General features: G+C 35.5%; 1 protein-coding gene and 1 long non-coding RNA gene across 3 annotated transcripts in view; one reads left to right on the plus strand and one right to left on the minus strand.

The window, feature by feature from the left end:
- The window catches only part of LOC129918085 (MDS1 and EVI1 complex locus protein EVI1-B), an 86411-nt gene that overhangs the window by 6698 nt on the left and 63637 nt on the right, over positions 1-16076 (minus strand). The gene's annotated exons all lie outside the window — the stretch shown is intronic.
- LOC129918099 (uncharacterized) overlaps positions 1-16076 on the plus strand; it is a 45893-nt gene that overhangs the window by 5092 nt on the left and 24725 nt on the right. The window lies entirely within an intron of this gene.

Here is a 16076-nt window from a genome sequence, read left to right on the forward strand (position 1 = left end):
TTACGTCTGTCGACAAATAATAAGTTTGGCATTTCAATTTCCAATCCAATGCATATGGAAAGGGCAGAGTAATTGTTGCCTGTTATTACTGGCGCGTGTACCTTTGTAACTTTCATGCCCAGTGGCTTTACAGGCAGACAATAAAAATACAAAAAAAAAGACATAAACTCGCCGAAAGAAGCATAAAAGTGTTATTTTAATTACCGAAAGTCAAACAAGCGGATCTTGGCGGCCAAACTTATACCCAACCATCATCATTTTGCCTTATGCAGTATGCAACAAACAATCATACACAATTGCAGCAGCAGCAGAAAACTTTTATAATTACTTTCCCTTGTCAGTCAATGGCTGGCAGAGTCTGGCGCAGTGAGATCAAAAATTGCACATTATCTTATATGAATCTTTTCGAACACAGCATCATCTTGGTCTGATGGTTACCATAAGATTGTCAGTCAGATGGACGTTGGCCAAGAGTTTAAGAGTAGATACACTATATCGCGCAACTAAATCAGGTTGTGAACGTTTTCGAATTACGAATTAATCAATGACGATAGCTTGCGACAGCTTGGCTTGATTTGGATTCATTTTTTTCTTCTTCTGCTTTACAAAGATTGTGCGAATGCCAACAACTCTGTGATGCCATCACCCATTTCCAGATGAGCGATACCCTTTCTGACAAATGGCGTCCAAAGTCTGCCAAAGGCAATGTCCGCAAATCATGTCCAGAGACTTAAGGTACCTATATGGAAATGCTCTCTGTGGTACACAGCAGAGTGTAGGATGAGCATCTGCCACTAATGACAACATTGACGGGGCACACAAACGAACAGAGAGATGACTATGACGAACAAAAAAAGACAACTCCTGATGTTCGTCGAACTAATGATGTTCCTGCTCCAGGTAGCAAGCTGCTGGTAGGTACTTTTGCTGGATACAAACATAACGACGAGTGGGAGGATGTGCTCTTGTTCTGGTACAATTGCTAGAGAGACATGGCTTGCAGTTAGTTACAACGAATAGATGCGATGCACGCTTTTGGCTTCAGGTAAACTGCTGGCGGTAGTGCAGGCGTTGACCGTGTGCGCTTGCGCCATCAGCCGATAGGAAATGAGATCATAGAAAAGAGTTACACATGGAAGCATGAGGGCACTGATGGTGCATTGGTAATCCCCTCTCCGTTCCCTATCAACGCAAAGCCTTGAAAACATTCTTATGCGCATTTTTGCTGATTGAGCACTCTGGAGCTCCTTAGGTTGTAGCTTGGCCGGTTAATTTCATTCCATACACACATTGTGGAACGCTCGCCTCTTGTTCCACAAAGGAATGTCTATTCAAATTGCGGAATCCCTAATTCAAGCAATGCAATCGGGAGCGACATCCAGAGAAAGAAGCCTCCAAGATTTCATGCAACAACTGTAGGTTCTATTGGATAGTTAATGCCTATTTTGTGTGGTAAAGTTGCTTCCGCAACTTGGTTTTGTGACTAACGAACAAATGTTAGAATTGTGCTCCATTGAAAATGCGCTTATGTTGCCTGTGTACCACGTACATACATATAGACGACACGAACTAGCCATGATGATGATGATGATGCATACCGTATCAATTATTGTGCAGAAGAACGACAAGCGCAAGGTATAAATCAATCAATGCCAAAAGAAGTGAGCAAATTACTGGCAAATCTGCACACTTTGCAGGGCAAAGAGCTTCTGTTAATGATGTTGGGCATCAGCAGCAGCAGCATGCAACAGCAGATCTTTTGTGACGCGCGTGCCAAATATGATTACGGGCGGGTATTTTTCTTGCATCGTGTTCAATAGCAATATTACGTTGCTAAACTTTGAACTACCGTTACACCACATACAGTCAATTCCATAAAAATAGAAACACTTTTGCTATGAAGTTTTCATTGCAATTTGATTTAGAATGATTTTGGCAGCACTGTTATCGACTATAATTTATCATGCGTCAAAGACGCAAAGAGGATTCCATATAATATGCAATCAGTATAAAAATATCTCAAAGAAAAAATAAATTGAAAGAATTTACAAATTCACATTGAAAACTATACTCTACAAAAGTGTAGAGAATCTTTTGAAAATGGGCTTTTTTCGGTTTTTAACTAGAATGAAGACCTGAATCCTGAAACATTTCTTGTTCATAAATACAACAAATAAAGAACAGCCAAATTGTAGAAAGCAACATTTTGCAAAGTCTACAAATTGTAGAAAATGTCCAAAATCACTGTATATTGTTCAACACTTAGTTACATACTAGGCTAAATGAGCAATACTAAATTTGTTGTAAGGATTCAGAAATACAAAACATAACAACAACTTAAAATTCAATTCCAAAAAAAAAAAAAAAAAAAAAAATACTTTTGTATGAGAATAGTGTAGAGAATACTTTGAGAATGCATTATTTCTTGGATGATGAGATATTTTTTTTTCTACGGCAAAAGCTTTTTATTTTCTCCCGCCTCAACGAAAAAATTAAATGTAAAATAAAGTTATCGGTAAGTTTACACTTTAAGAAATTCTCTTCAAAGTGTAGAGAATTCTTGAAATATAAATTTCCCCTTTTAGATTTATCAAACTGGACGATGTCTTCTTGATCGTTCTTCGTTCGTAAATAGTGTGATATTCTACAAAGTCTACAAAGTGTAGAGAAATCCTATTTTTCATATTAATTCACATTTGGATTGTGGATTAGTGTAAAAAAGAGAATGTAGACCTATATCAATGGCAGATACTGTCTTCAGTTAGTCTACGAAATACTGCATACAAAATATCAAATAACCAAGTAAGGGACTCTTCCGTCATGTTAACTTTGGTGCAACTCGTTAACGTTTCGTATATATAATATGCAAGAAGGTAAAACAACGACGTCCAATACAAAATAGATTCGTCGTTTATCTCCGAAAAAAGGAACTTTGCCCCACATTTTACGCAACAGCACCTCCTCTAGCAGCTCCCGCGCTAGAGCTCTATTGAACTGAGTACTCTGCACGGGTCTAATTAGAGGAAGACCCGAAATGGCCAAATATTTTCATTAATTTTATAAGACTATGGGTAGGATAGGTAGAGATCTATACAGAGAGTCTGGCACACACTGTGCATGCAACTTAACCAAAAGGCCCAGTCAGCCTTTTACGTTAATCTAGATAAAGATCTATCCAACAACAACAAAAACAACTTCGTGCTACTACCATCGTTGCCGCCGCCGCAACAGCAATCATCATCGACCGGCCGCCGAATGTTAAAAAGAGACTTGTGTGTGATCCATAAAAGGTTAACAATGCACATCAAAATGGATGTCTAGTGAAGCCTCTGGTGCTACTACTTGCTGGTTAATAAACCATCTAACAGCCTAATACATTTTTTTTCTTCTTCTTCTTCTTCTGGTGGCTTCAATTTTTGTATTTTTTGTTTTTGTTTATTAGATTCCACGACGAGAGTGTGGACGACCGGAGGATTTATTGTGTTTCGATACGAAAATGATATAGCAACTTTGGAATTCGCCAATTCACAATGCTGTAGGTCCATCTATGTCTTTCTTGCACTCTAACAGAGTCTAGAGTGTCTGTATGGTCGTATGGTACACTGTTGTACACTTGTACAGGTACACTTCATTCCATCAGACCTGGCAAATACATTATATCCAGTTTAGACCGTTGAAGTTGTTGTTGTTGTTTGTAAATATTTAATGGCGTTCAATATCTAAGTGGCTCGATAAAAATAAGAAAATTTTTACTTTTACAACAGAAATGTTGTCCGGTTTTTTGAAAATAAATAAATAAAAGGAGCAAAAATAATTTATTTTTTTGTCATTGTATTGGGGCATAGTGAGAGGGAGTATAAATATATGAAGCCGGCGTTAAGAGGTGATATAGTAACAGGTACCTAACTCTGTGTCTCTGTACAATGATGTTTTTGTTTGGATTATTGGGGGCGATTTGAACTGGACACATAGAAAAATATGAATAGGAATTATTGTGTTGGCGTCAAAGTAACAAAAAACGAGATCATAGTTTAATTATTTTTATGTCCAGCAATATGAATAAGTTCAGTGTTGTCTTGTCAGAAGTCAGAAAAATATTTTCATATAAAAATAAAAAGTGAAACTTTTAAGATCCTTTCCAATTACATTTTAGCTTGGTTTCTGCTTTCTAGCAAATGCAAACATTTTTGTAGATTGTTTAAGTGAAGGTCAATATTTCTGTAGGTGCTTGTGAAGTGAAAATGCCTCGAAGTGAAAATTAGTTTAGAACAAATTTCTTGACTACAACCAAATATAGCTTAAAGTAGTTATTTAAGCTATAGAGTGTAAAAAAAAGAAGCTTCGTTTCAGTATCCCTAACTTAGTCAAAACCTTTTTATTTAAGTTTTTTTTAAAGAGCCTTTCAATAATGCTTATATTCATCTCATGTCTTTTTGCTATTGAATGAGGAAAACAAAATATTAATTTTTCAAAACTTTAAAATAGAGTTATGGTGTCTTTAGAACAAATGGTACAAACTATGTTTTAAACATATTTTAGGCTTAAGATTAATAGTTTTAGATATAACCTATAATTCTTCTCATACAAAAACAAATGATCGGTTTATTAATTTTGGTCATACGAATTCATGAGAATCAACAAGAACGAACATGTATTTGAAACTTTAGATAAAATAATTTATTTGAACTAAGAGTTCCCTGCATTAATAATGGGGCATGATATATAAATGAATTTTCAGAACTTTATAGAAATAAGAATGGGAAAATATTGGAAAATTGGGCTAGAGTAAGAATAATTAGTAAGGATGAGGACCGTCAAAAGAGATAATCAAAAATTTACCGAGAAAGTGTATTGAAAGTCATCAGCGTGATTTCAGTTCCAAAGTGATGTGAAGGGCGGGAATTGACATCTCACAAGCAGTGTTGCCAGAGAATTTTAGAGGCAAGGAGCCGAATTTTAGAAGTCTTAGAGCCAATAATCGCCAATTTCAAAAATTGTTCATAAAAACTCATAATAATGCATTTTGTACCATTTTTTTTATTTTTTTCATCATTTGGGCAGGTTCAGAAACGTTAGGGACTAAATATTTAGGTAATTTCGCGGTCTCTGATTAGTCAACTGTAAAAAAAAAATCCTTCCAATTTAGGTAATTTTATTGGAAAGCTAACTGGAAAGTCAGGCAAGCAATTTTTCCCTAAACATTTGGGAAAGTTTTTTTTGTCAACATGACAGCTGATTGTTTTTAATTATAGAACTTCGTTAACAGAATTAAATTTATTTGTGTGAAAAACGAGTAAAATGTGCATTATCGGTTATAATTAATGTTATTTATTTATTAAAATGAAGTGAAATTTGGAGTCTGCACATGCGATCTATAAATTGTTAAGTAGATTTCGAAATTTGACAATAGCTGCGTTCCTTTGGAAATATTTATCTACTTTTTAGTACTTAAAGCTGCTTTGAACTACTTTTTCAATATAGCAAGAGTATTTCAAAGTAGTTTTAAGTACTAAAAAGTAGATAAATATTTCAAAAGGACCGCAGCTAATAACATCACATCCAAACTAATTTAGCGAATTTACTCAAATTTACGTTCAGAAAATGACGTTGCCTAAATATCTAGTCCCTAATATTTCCTGAACGTGCCCATTGTGGAAAAGTGGAAACAAAATATGAGGCGTTCAGAATAATAATGGGTCAGGTCAATTTGAAATTTGTGCATTATTCTGAACTTTGAGAAGCTTTTTCTCAGAAACTAAAGGCACTTTTGAAATAAATGTTTCACAGATAGATAGCTCCAAAATGTCTTTCTTTTATTTTATTTGACATAAAACGAAACCCTTAATTTTTAACACCTTAAAACATCCAACCTAAAGAGAAGTGGACTTGACCCATTATAATTCTGAACGCCTCATACCTATATGAATGAAAATGGAAGTAGGTTAGGTAGCTTTTCACAATTCACAATTGCGCTTTTCAGCAAGACGTCAGATTCTACTTCGAAAAAGTTTGGTTCTACTTCGAAGACTTTTAAGGCATGATCATAATAAACAAGTTCTTTTATTATAAACGTTTTTAATTTTGAAGGAGCCAAAAATCGCCAAATTGAAAACTTAAGGGGCCAAATTTTGATAAATTTAAAGAAGCCGGAGAAAACTTGAAGGAGCCGGCTTGGCTATAAATAGCCGGTCCTGGCAACACTGCTCACAAGATCAAAATCTGTGGTGATTGTTACATTCCGGAATCCACTTGTGAGGATAGACAAAAGAGGTAGATTTATTTATAGAAGTTAAACTCAGCAGAATGCTAATTCTTATTATACCATTCCATCAACCTTCAAAATTGGTGATAAAATTAAAGTGAAAGTAGCTTCCACTTGGTCCCTTCCAGTTCGGCATTTGAAAATTGTTTATGTTATGGTTATGGCTAATTTCTATTAAATCGTTGCAAGATTTCTACAAAAATTCTAGGTCAGATTTTTTTTCCAATTTCCCAAAACTTCAAATTGGGCGCCGTTTTGAAGATCATTACTTGAACAGTGTACAGCACCTTACAGTGAACATTTTTTTAATTATTGAAGATTAAAATTTCTATTTTAATATCAAACCAAACATTTGACAAATATGAAATAGAATATTATAACTATTAGCCTGTGCTGCCATCAAATCCACTCATATAGCCCCTTCACATCCAAAAAAAAACCTACTTTTAAACTCATATCAACTCTTTATGGAATGCAGAACAACTACCACATGTCATGATGCGGAAGAACTCCCGGTTTTCAAATAGATAATCTGCTATTAAAGTATACACCGTACATACATTCCAAGGCGTGTTCACTTATCTTGTTCGGTTAACTCATGCGATGATCAATCAATACCCCAACCAAAAAAAAAAAAAAGAAGTCATGTGTCAAACCACTACTGTGGTTTAAATATGACAGAACGAAGGCCGCTTCTCGTCCCAACAATGGATCACCAAATAAATGAGCCTACACTGTGTCAATATTCAATTCTATTGATCCAAACGAAAAAACAGAAACAAGTATTCAAATGCCTAAGTGCACGTAAAAAGTTACAAAGTGGAAATAATTACACATCTAATCCAGCCAAACCCTTTACAACAAAAAAAAAAAAAAATAAAATAAACCTCAAACCATCACTTTTTTTTTCCTCTTTTCTGTTTTTGACTTCGATATAATCAAATCGAAGTGTTGTGGGCGTTCAGGTAGCCAGAGAAGACCCAAACCAAAGATAACACCTGAATTCCTTCGTAATCGTCTATAAGCAACTTTTAGCCTCACCGATGTACATCGAATAGAAGAAAACCATGTCTTTTGAGTGACACTTGACACTTTTGGCTTGTTTACACAATGAAGTGCTTCGCGGGAATGCATTTGGATATTTTTTTCAGTAAAAAAATATATGCCATCACAAGATCAAACGGATTATTTATCCCCCATCTATCCATCTAACGGATGTGCTCTCATCGAAACAAATCGAATAGTTTTGTGGTCGTCTAAGAGCATACAAAATCGAGGATCGTGGATGTGCTGTCGGATTATAAAGTTGGGTGCCCTTCACTGCGGCTGGCTGTGTGAGACTTAAGACAGCCCCAAGACAAGCCGACATCAACATTGAACTCATAATAAGTTTATTTTGTTATAAACAATAACTAGCGGGCCAAAACACTTCATTATAGATAGAGATGGCAGCATCAGGAGCCAGCAGAAGAAAATGAATGCAAAGTGCTTAGAGTTGATGGCTTTTCCTGGCATCATCGGATGCTGCCATTTTCATTATTTCACTTTCCTGTCCTGATGCAGTCAGAGCACTCATCATCATGAAAGTGCATATATGCAAGAAATTTTTATGTACCTATGCAAAAACCGTTAAATGACGTGCGACTTATTATAGCTCATCTATACAGATAGAGAGAGCCTTGACTCGCTAAGTTCCAGGCTCTCAGCTCACCAGGTGATCAACAACGATCTGTTTTCAATCACAGCAGAAGCAGAAAGCAGAGCAAAGTTGTAGAGTTGTATATAGTTTGTAGAGCCTGGCCTAGCCTGACCAGAGGCTGTCGCATCGCATCCCGTGTGTCGGTCGATCGCTATATAGCGAGCCTTCATCTTCCTCATCCTCTCTAACGTTAAGTCGATGGGTGATGGTTGTGGAGATGATGATGCTGCTGTTGACGGAGCCACCGCATGCTATATCATTAAAACAAATATGTAGCAGCCTGCAAAGAGGCATCAGGCACTTTCTACTTTCTACTAAGCGAGTGAGCGCAGCTCTTCATATGCACCTTCGGATTTGTATAGAAGATGTGGATTTGTGGATTCGGATGCAACTGAGCGATATAACAGCGCAACAGCGCAGCGCAGCGGCCGCATGTTATTTCTTCGACAAAAATAATTTTCTTTCTTAAATTACTATTATTTGCTCCAGTTTGGTGTTCGGTTTATTTGTTGGATGTGGTCGAGTCGCGTCGCATCTCTCCTATATGATGTACCTACCCCTTTGTCATGCTTCTTCCTTCTAATATTGCCGCTAGTTGATCCTCTTGCCATTGTGCACTAAGCCGACGCGCATGACTATGGATATGCATGGCGAAAATCATGGCCAAAAACAGTTAAACACATATTTGTACGATTGTTTAGCTTAATTATTTTTATTGGTATAATTTTTGAGTTATTACAAAATTGCAAAAAAAAACACTTTATATTCAGCGGATGTGTTTAATTTAATGTATTTTTCGTCAGTTTATACCAATTAGAAATATTTGAAATTGTTGATCCTATCTCTTTGACATTTCAAATTCATGTAAAATAAACGCAATTCAGGATGAAACGGTTTGACAGCAGACATATAAAATTACAAACTAATTTTTAAACCAACACAAAATTCACAAAACCACCCTAAATTCACTTTTAGCTCTGTTTATTTAAAATAGTATACAAAAACTAAATGTTCATATTAAAATAGTCTATATAAGATTAGTTTATACCAATAAGTTGTAAACTGAATTTATTGGAATATTTGATACTTTTGAGTCTAACTTTCGTTGAATAACTAACCAAAAAAATATGTGCAAGAAATTTTCAAAACTTTTTTTTGGAAAATAGACTGGTAGTTATTGATTATTGTGATTATACCAGTCATACGAAAACATGAAAAATGTGTTGATGAATAATTTTTGACAAAACTAGTACATGACAAACAAAACAAATATACAGATGTAACTATACTGTGAATGGTATAATCTAGTCGAAAAAATGTAGTAGCTTTTCAAACCTGCTATCCATAGCAGATTTAAAAAGCCACTATGATTAATAACGAATATATGAAACCCTATTAAAGACACTGTTCTTCAAAAGATAATATTTAAGCTTTAAAACTACACATTTGTGATTGGTACAATTTTTAAGACATCAAAATTGAAAATCAGTTTCATTTTTATTGCTGACAGTTGGATGCATGTATAACTGCTCTGATTGCACAGTAAAATTAACACATTTCAGAGTAATATCGTTACTCTGTCAGGAGTTTTAAAAAATCATCATATTTCTTATTGGTACCTATTAAATGTAAGTCATCACAAAATTTTAATAAATCATTCATCTATACTCTTTCCTATTTAGCATACGAATTTAGATAATATTTAACTCAATTTTAAAGTTCAAGATTGAATATAATTTAAAATTGAATTATATTCAATCGCTCCACTTAAAATAGAAATAATTTAAATAATTTTTATTATTTTTGTTATTTTTTTCTTCGATAATATTTAACTCTCATTCTAAGGGATTTTTATCGTTAGACCAGTTTATACCAATTAAATTTTTGAAATTTGAGGATTTGTTTGACATTTTTTTCTGGATATTCCTGCGGTTAGAAAACTTGGATATCAGTTAAGTGTATTCCGAATGGGGTTTATTTTATACCAGTTAGAAACAAATGCCCGTTTCACGGATTGTTAAATATTCAAACTGGTTTATTATGTTAAATAAATCAATATTCACATTTTCGTAACTCAAAAAAAGAAATTTTAGTCCACTGTGTCTAACTTCGCGAATTCTTGCACCAAAGTCAAATCCACTATCGCGGAGAATGAGAGCTCCTTTCCTTCCGCTTACAGCTTGTTTTAGATCAAAAACAACACCGTCCATCGTTGTTTTGGTATGTTTTTGTTGTTGTCTTTGTTGTTGTCCTCTTCGAATACGTTTGTCCGGATATGTACATAGATTCTGTACTATGCAGCATCACGTAAAAACACAAAACAAACTAAACAAACTAAACTCCACACAAGCAACTACGTCATAGGAGAGTGTCGTGTGCCATCCAATTTACCATTTGGCAAATGCACCACCTTATCAGTAAGGGGATCACAACAGTATGGACCCCAAGGATCTAGCTCTTGTGTGATGTGTGTTCTGCTACCGCATGCATAAATACGACCACCACTCATGTGGGTAGGACAACAAATTTAAATTTTTTCAGGTTTATCTGTTGAAGCAGCAGCAGCACCACCAGCACAGCACACAGCACACCATTTATATACATTTGGTCGTTTGCTGATAATGTTTAGTTGATGGTACCACGTACGGCGAATGCCATGTCAATCTTTTAACATAAACCTTCATACAAACATATGTGTTCCAATCGGAAAGAAAGATAGATACCTATAACGAATTTACGAAGTTTTCATTCCATCACGGAGTACAGGTATAACTATCTATTTATATGGATTGTTGATTGGATTTTGAAGGAAGAAACAAATATACTTTCAATCGTTTGGGAGTTTCGGGGAATTGTGGAATTGACTCCAAACTGGTGAAGGGTTCTTCGGTAATATTGAAGTACATTAGCAGCTTAGGCCGATGGCAGCTAAGACACATATCTAAAAGCCTTATAATTTCAAAAAATCAGAACCTATTCAAATTTGAAAACCCGAGCTGGGTTTGAAGAAGCGACCGACCTAGCGATTGCGATCGGTAACTTCAATTAATCTTTTGAACTTCCACCGACTAAAATTTTTGCTAGCGCAATCAAATTTTTTGCAACCGCTTAAACAAGCAAGACTTAATAACTAAAGAGTTCTCAGAGTTTGCAAACAAACCACACAGAAAAAAAGCTAACCCTGATGTACCACAAGGTTCCAAATAAAGGCCCTTGCTATTTAATATCTTTATCGCAGTCCAGACTGCCTATATCCTTAGAACAAGAACGGAGGTATTGAAGAGCAGAGAGAAGTTCATGTTTGGAACTTCTAACTAATTTAAGCTCTAGACAACTACACCGATAACATTACAAGACAACATTAACCAAATTTTCAGAGCCTTATCCAAGTACCTACCATGTCACAGGAAAAGTCGAAAATCCTGGAATGAGCTGAAATACATTTCTGACACCGTAAGCTTTGGGCCTCTCCGAAGAGAACCTTCATAACTTACTAATCAACCATAGTGAAAATAATTTAAAAAATGGCGCCCAACAAGAAATCAACTTAGCAGTTTACATTATCAATTTTCGTTGTACGAGTTCCCATAAGATTGCATTAGTTTCCAAAACTTTGAAGCAATTTTTCTCAAAACTACAATTTTGCAGATTCGTGGTTTTGGCGTTGTGCCCACGATAATATTTCAAGGAAATAAATTGGTGAAATTGCTCAAAGCCTCTTTTTCCATATATTCATCGTTAAGTTTGTTGCAAAGGCATTAAATTTGAAAAAAATCTTAAATTGTTCCTCATGTCGCAGGAAAAGTCGAAAATCCTGAAAAGTTAAAATGAGCCGAAATTCATTTCTGACACTGTAACCTTTAAGCTGAAGAGAAACTTCATAACCTAATAATCAACAATATAGTGAAAATAATCTTAAAAATGGCGCCCAACATAAGATCAACTAAGCATTTTTTATTTCAGTCTTATACAATGGACCTTGCATGATATACCTACCTATTTCAAGGAAATAAATTCATGAAATTGCACAAAGCCTCTTTTTGCATATTCATAGTTAAGTTTTTTAAGTTTGTTGCAAAGAGATTAAATTAAAAAAAAAAAATTTTAAATTGTTCCTCAATTTCAAAACATCTATCAGACTAATACACTTCTTTTAAAACAGCATCTATCTCAAAGTTATCTTTAACATTCTTTTGGATAGGTATTTCATTATTTTTTTTTTACTTCATCACGTCGAAATTGTGCCTTTGGATAACAAGCTACACATAGCAGGTACCTATACAACATGAGATCACTTCATGTGGGCTAGCCATTGCCAACCAACGACGAGAGGATGACGACAGTTTAAGAGCGGTTGGTTAATATTCTGGTAAAATCTATATCTATCTATATCTGTATCTGGAGCACTTTTTAAAGTAATTATGGAAATTGCGAAATCAAACGGGTTTTGTCGTGTGATTAAAATGTATATAGTGCGACTCTCTGCTGCGTCTGTAGACTCTAACACCATATAACCGATAGATATAGTTTTGTATATATATCTTGTTCATTATATTATAGAACTACTATCAACCTGGCCCGATCGTGGTGTGTCTTCCGTTCGTCCGCGTCTGCTTGGATGTCCATCGTTCATCGATGCGAAATAGTCGTGTCGGACGTCTATACGCTGTAGTGTTGAGTTTAATGTTGCAAAATGAAAGAGAAATTAATTGAGATTCTATTAAGTACTGGGTGTCCCCCCATGTAATCATCGCTAATTGGGTCATATTAAATTAAAAGCGAAATTTTTATGTAGAATCAAGTTGAGATTTGGCAATTTTTTGATCTTTTCGAGTCTATAGTCGAACTATTGACAAACATATCAATTTTAAAATAAAACTAACAGATTTGGAGTACTGGTGAATTAGACAAGATGTTAAAATGTCAACTTTGTCATGTCGTAAAAGTTGTTTCAATTTTCTTTAAGACCAAGGTTGATTTTCTAAGTTTTAAAAATGGGGGATGAGTTGTCTACTTAGAAGAAAAAAGCGGTAAAACCATACTAAAAGCTTTGAAAAAAAGATGTTACGTTGAACATCAATTATTTGTACTCCAAGCTTTGAGTCTTATAGATTTAATCCCATTTTACGAGTTCCCATAACTTTTTTTTACTGCGATAATCTCATTTAAGCCGAAAACAGTGTTAAATCTTGTCTTGTAAAATTGGAGCTCTCAAGTAGCGTCTTAAAATACAACAAATCTTCTACTAACTTGCATCCAATATTATACTCACTCCATTCTCGTTATCGGATCAATATTGATTTTGCTAATTTATTGCCATTTGATTAATCTTTGATCTCGATTTATGCTCTCTGCGTGCAACCATCACGAACAGACAATACATCGAACCAAACACAAGTAGCTTCCCAAACTGATGGACAACATCGAAGAAAAGAAGTTATAAACGAGAGTAATGAGAAATGAAGCAGCAACGGTAAGCAGTTGTTGTGATCGTGGAAGCAGCATTCAAGCATCCAACAACGAAAAATTTAACACCTCTAAGCCAATCAACGCACAGTCAGAGTCGAATGGTAATATATATAAATCGAACTGGACTGTCCAGCAGCAATCGAAGAGCTCGTTGGCCCGAGTTGAGATTTATTTATCGATCGATCAATCAAATGAACCCAACCTCTGCCCCACCTTTTTTCTTGTGCATTTCTATCCGTCCGATTCTGCAGCAATTTCAAATCAACAACAACGGAACAATTGGCCTGTGCGCTTTGACGTTGGAATTCGTGCAACTATTCATTGCTCGCTGCGTACGCGCTTTTCTCCCAAACTACTGACTGACCATCAAAACGGTGGAAAATCTCATAAAGTCAAATCAAAGATTAATTATATCCTCGTTATAAATCTTTTGAAGCATTAATGGACACACTCTGTGCATGTGCATCATCAGGGTCTTTTGCCGTCATCATTACCAACCTCCCCAGTCCCCATGTATGATGGACGCAGAGCACGATCTTCATCGCGCAGCCATCACAACGCAAAGGGTCATCAATTTCTAGGTTGAGCTTGAGCTTGATATGTATAAGAAAAAATTCCAATGGTTGACCTGAAATAATGCCACCCAACGAACGAGTCTGTCCGAGGGTCGACTTTTGTGTCGAAGAACCAATACATTAAACCAAAAAAAGACAAAAAAAAAAAGTGCTTCCTGTCAGTAAGTCGAGTGTGCAGCACGGCGAGCACTCAATATGAATCTCAATCTGTCAGATCAGATGGATGGTAGCACGTCTGCTGCCACATGCATTGACTCTTGTGGAGCTGCTGTTGCCTTTGCTACACCAACAGCAGCAGCTGACGAACGCGATACCCGCGATTGCGGGTATAGGTTCCAACCTTTTCATTCTGTTTTCTATAATTTATTGGCTCTTTGCGAAATCATAATCATAACAATAATGGAATTATGGTAAAACATGGGTCTAGAGATCAAAGCGCAGAAAGTGTCGAAATCGATCTGGGAGAGTATTCCTTGAGATAAAGACTCCTAACTAAGACAACGACGACGATGATGACGACGATGGTGGACTTCATTCAACAATGGGGCGACGACGACGAGCGAGACGTCAGCATCATCGATATCGGTAGCTAGAAAATTGGCACAGTTGTACCTCTAATCACACTTAATAACTCTTGAAATTGAACCCAGCCAGTTGGAAGTTGGATTTGATGGACGAAAAACTATAAGCTATGGGCTGGGACTGGGAATATGCGCTGCCTTTATAAAAATGTGCGCCACCATAGTCGTTTGGTTGATCGTCCGTCGCAGCCGAGCTGCCGCGCGAACGATATATATCGTTTGCGAGAGATGATGGAAACGGATTCGATCTTGGCCTCCACCTATTTACCTGCTTTTTTTTTTCCTTATAACTCCTATACTCTATAACTATAAGCTCTCTCAAACTCAAAGTGAGAAGTCAGAAGAAGTTCTGTTATATTAGTTTGCTTTGGCAGTTTGAAGGCTGTATGAGTTAGGCTTTAATGTAATACTGTACCACACCGTTGCTTCGAGATCGCTTGTTCGATATGGAAACCCCTAATTACTTCTGACTAGATCGATACCCAGTTTTCTAAAATATATATATTTTTCAGTTTTGTTGTTGTTGTTGTTGTAGTATGAATCGATCACAAGAAGTTCTATACTTTATAATGTGTTACAGCAATGTTGCTGCAGTAAAAATTATATTTGGAGGGCTTCAACAAATTCTTACAAAATGTGAAGTGAATTATAAATTCTTTCATAATTTGATGCAAATAATGCGTCCTAAAGATACAAAGTAAGAACGATTAGCAAAATAAAGGTCAAAACAGGGAAAAAGATTGGATGGTGATACGAAGAGAACTGTAGGAAAAATTTAGTTGAATTGAAATGAGAGCTTGGCAATTTGTTGCTTGCAACATGTTATTGTCTAAAGTTGCAAACTATTTGCAGAAACTCTTTTAGATAAATGTTCCTTTAATAAATCATTGGCATTAAACTGCTAAAGAAATTATTTGCTTATAAAGTAAAATCCTTAGAGCAAATAGAGTGCATGCAACTAACAGAAAACAAAAGTTTTCTTAGCAACAATATGTTGAGACAACAAGTTTTCAGGTTGCCTGCATTTTTTCATGTTTTAGTGAATTTAAAAAAGAAACATTATACTTCATTAATTATGTTGTTAATTAGACAATTTTTTTGAGGTTCAATGTTGCAGACACATTTTTAAGTTTCAACATGACCAATGGTGAAGTGTTTTTTCCGCAACAATTATTGTATATGATGCACGTAGTTTGGAACAACTTTTCGCAACATGTTAAAAAAGTTGATGCCTGAAGACAAGTCACCTAACCACAAAAAAAAAAAAAAAAAACAGATTGTAAGAACAAGTTATGTATCATGAGTTCGCTTACAAATTCACAGCAACAAAATGTAAAGGCAACAAGTTTTACTTCATTCATAAGTCAGTTTATATTTACAGTTGCCCATATTGTGCGAGAATGTGCGAGCCTTTTTATCAAGTGTTTTAGACAAAGAATTAAAATATTGCAGATACATTTGTATTTTCGAAAGATGCCCAAATAACTAAC

This window comes from Episyrphus balteatus, chromosome 1 (genome assembly GCF_945859705.1).
Source record: "Episyrphus balteatus chromosome 1, idEpiBalt1.1, whole genome shotgun sequence".
NCBI lineage: Eukaryota > Metazoa > Arthropoda > Insecta > Diptera > Syrphidae > Episyrphus > Episyrphus balteatus.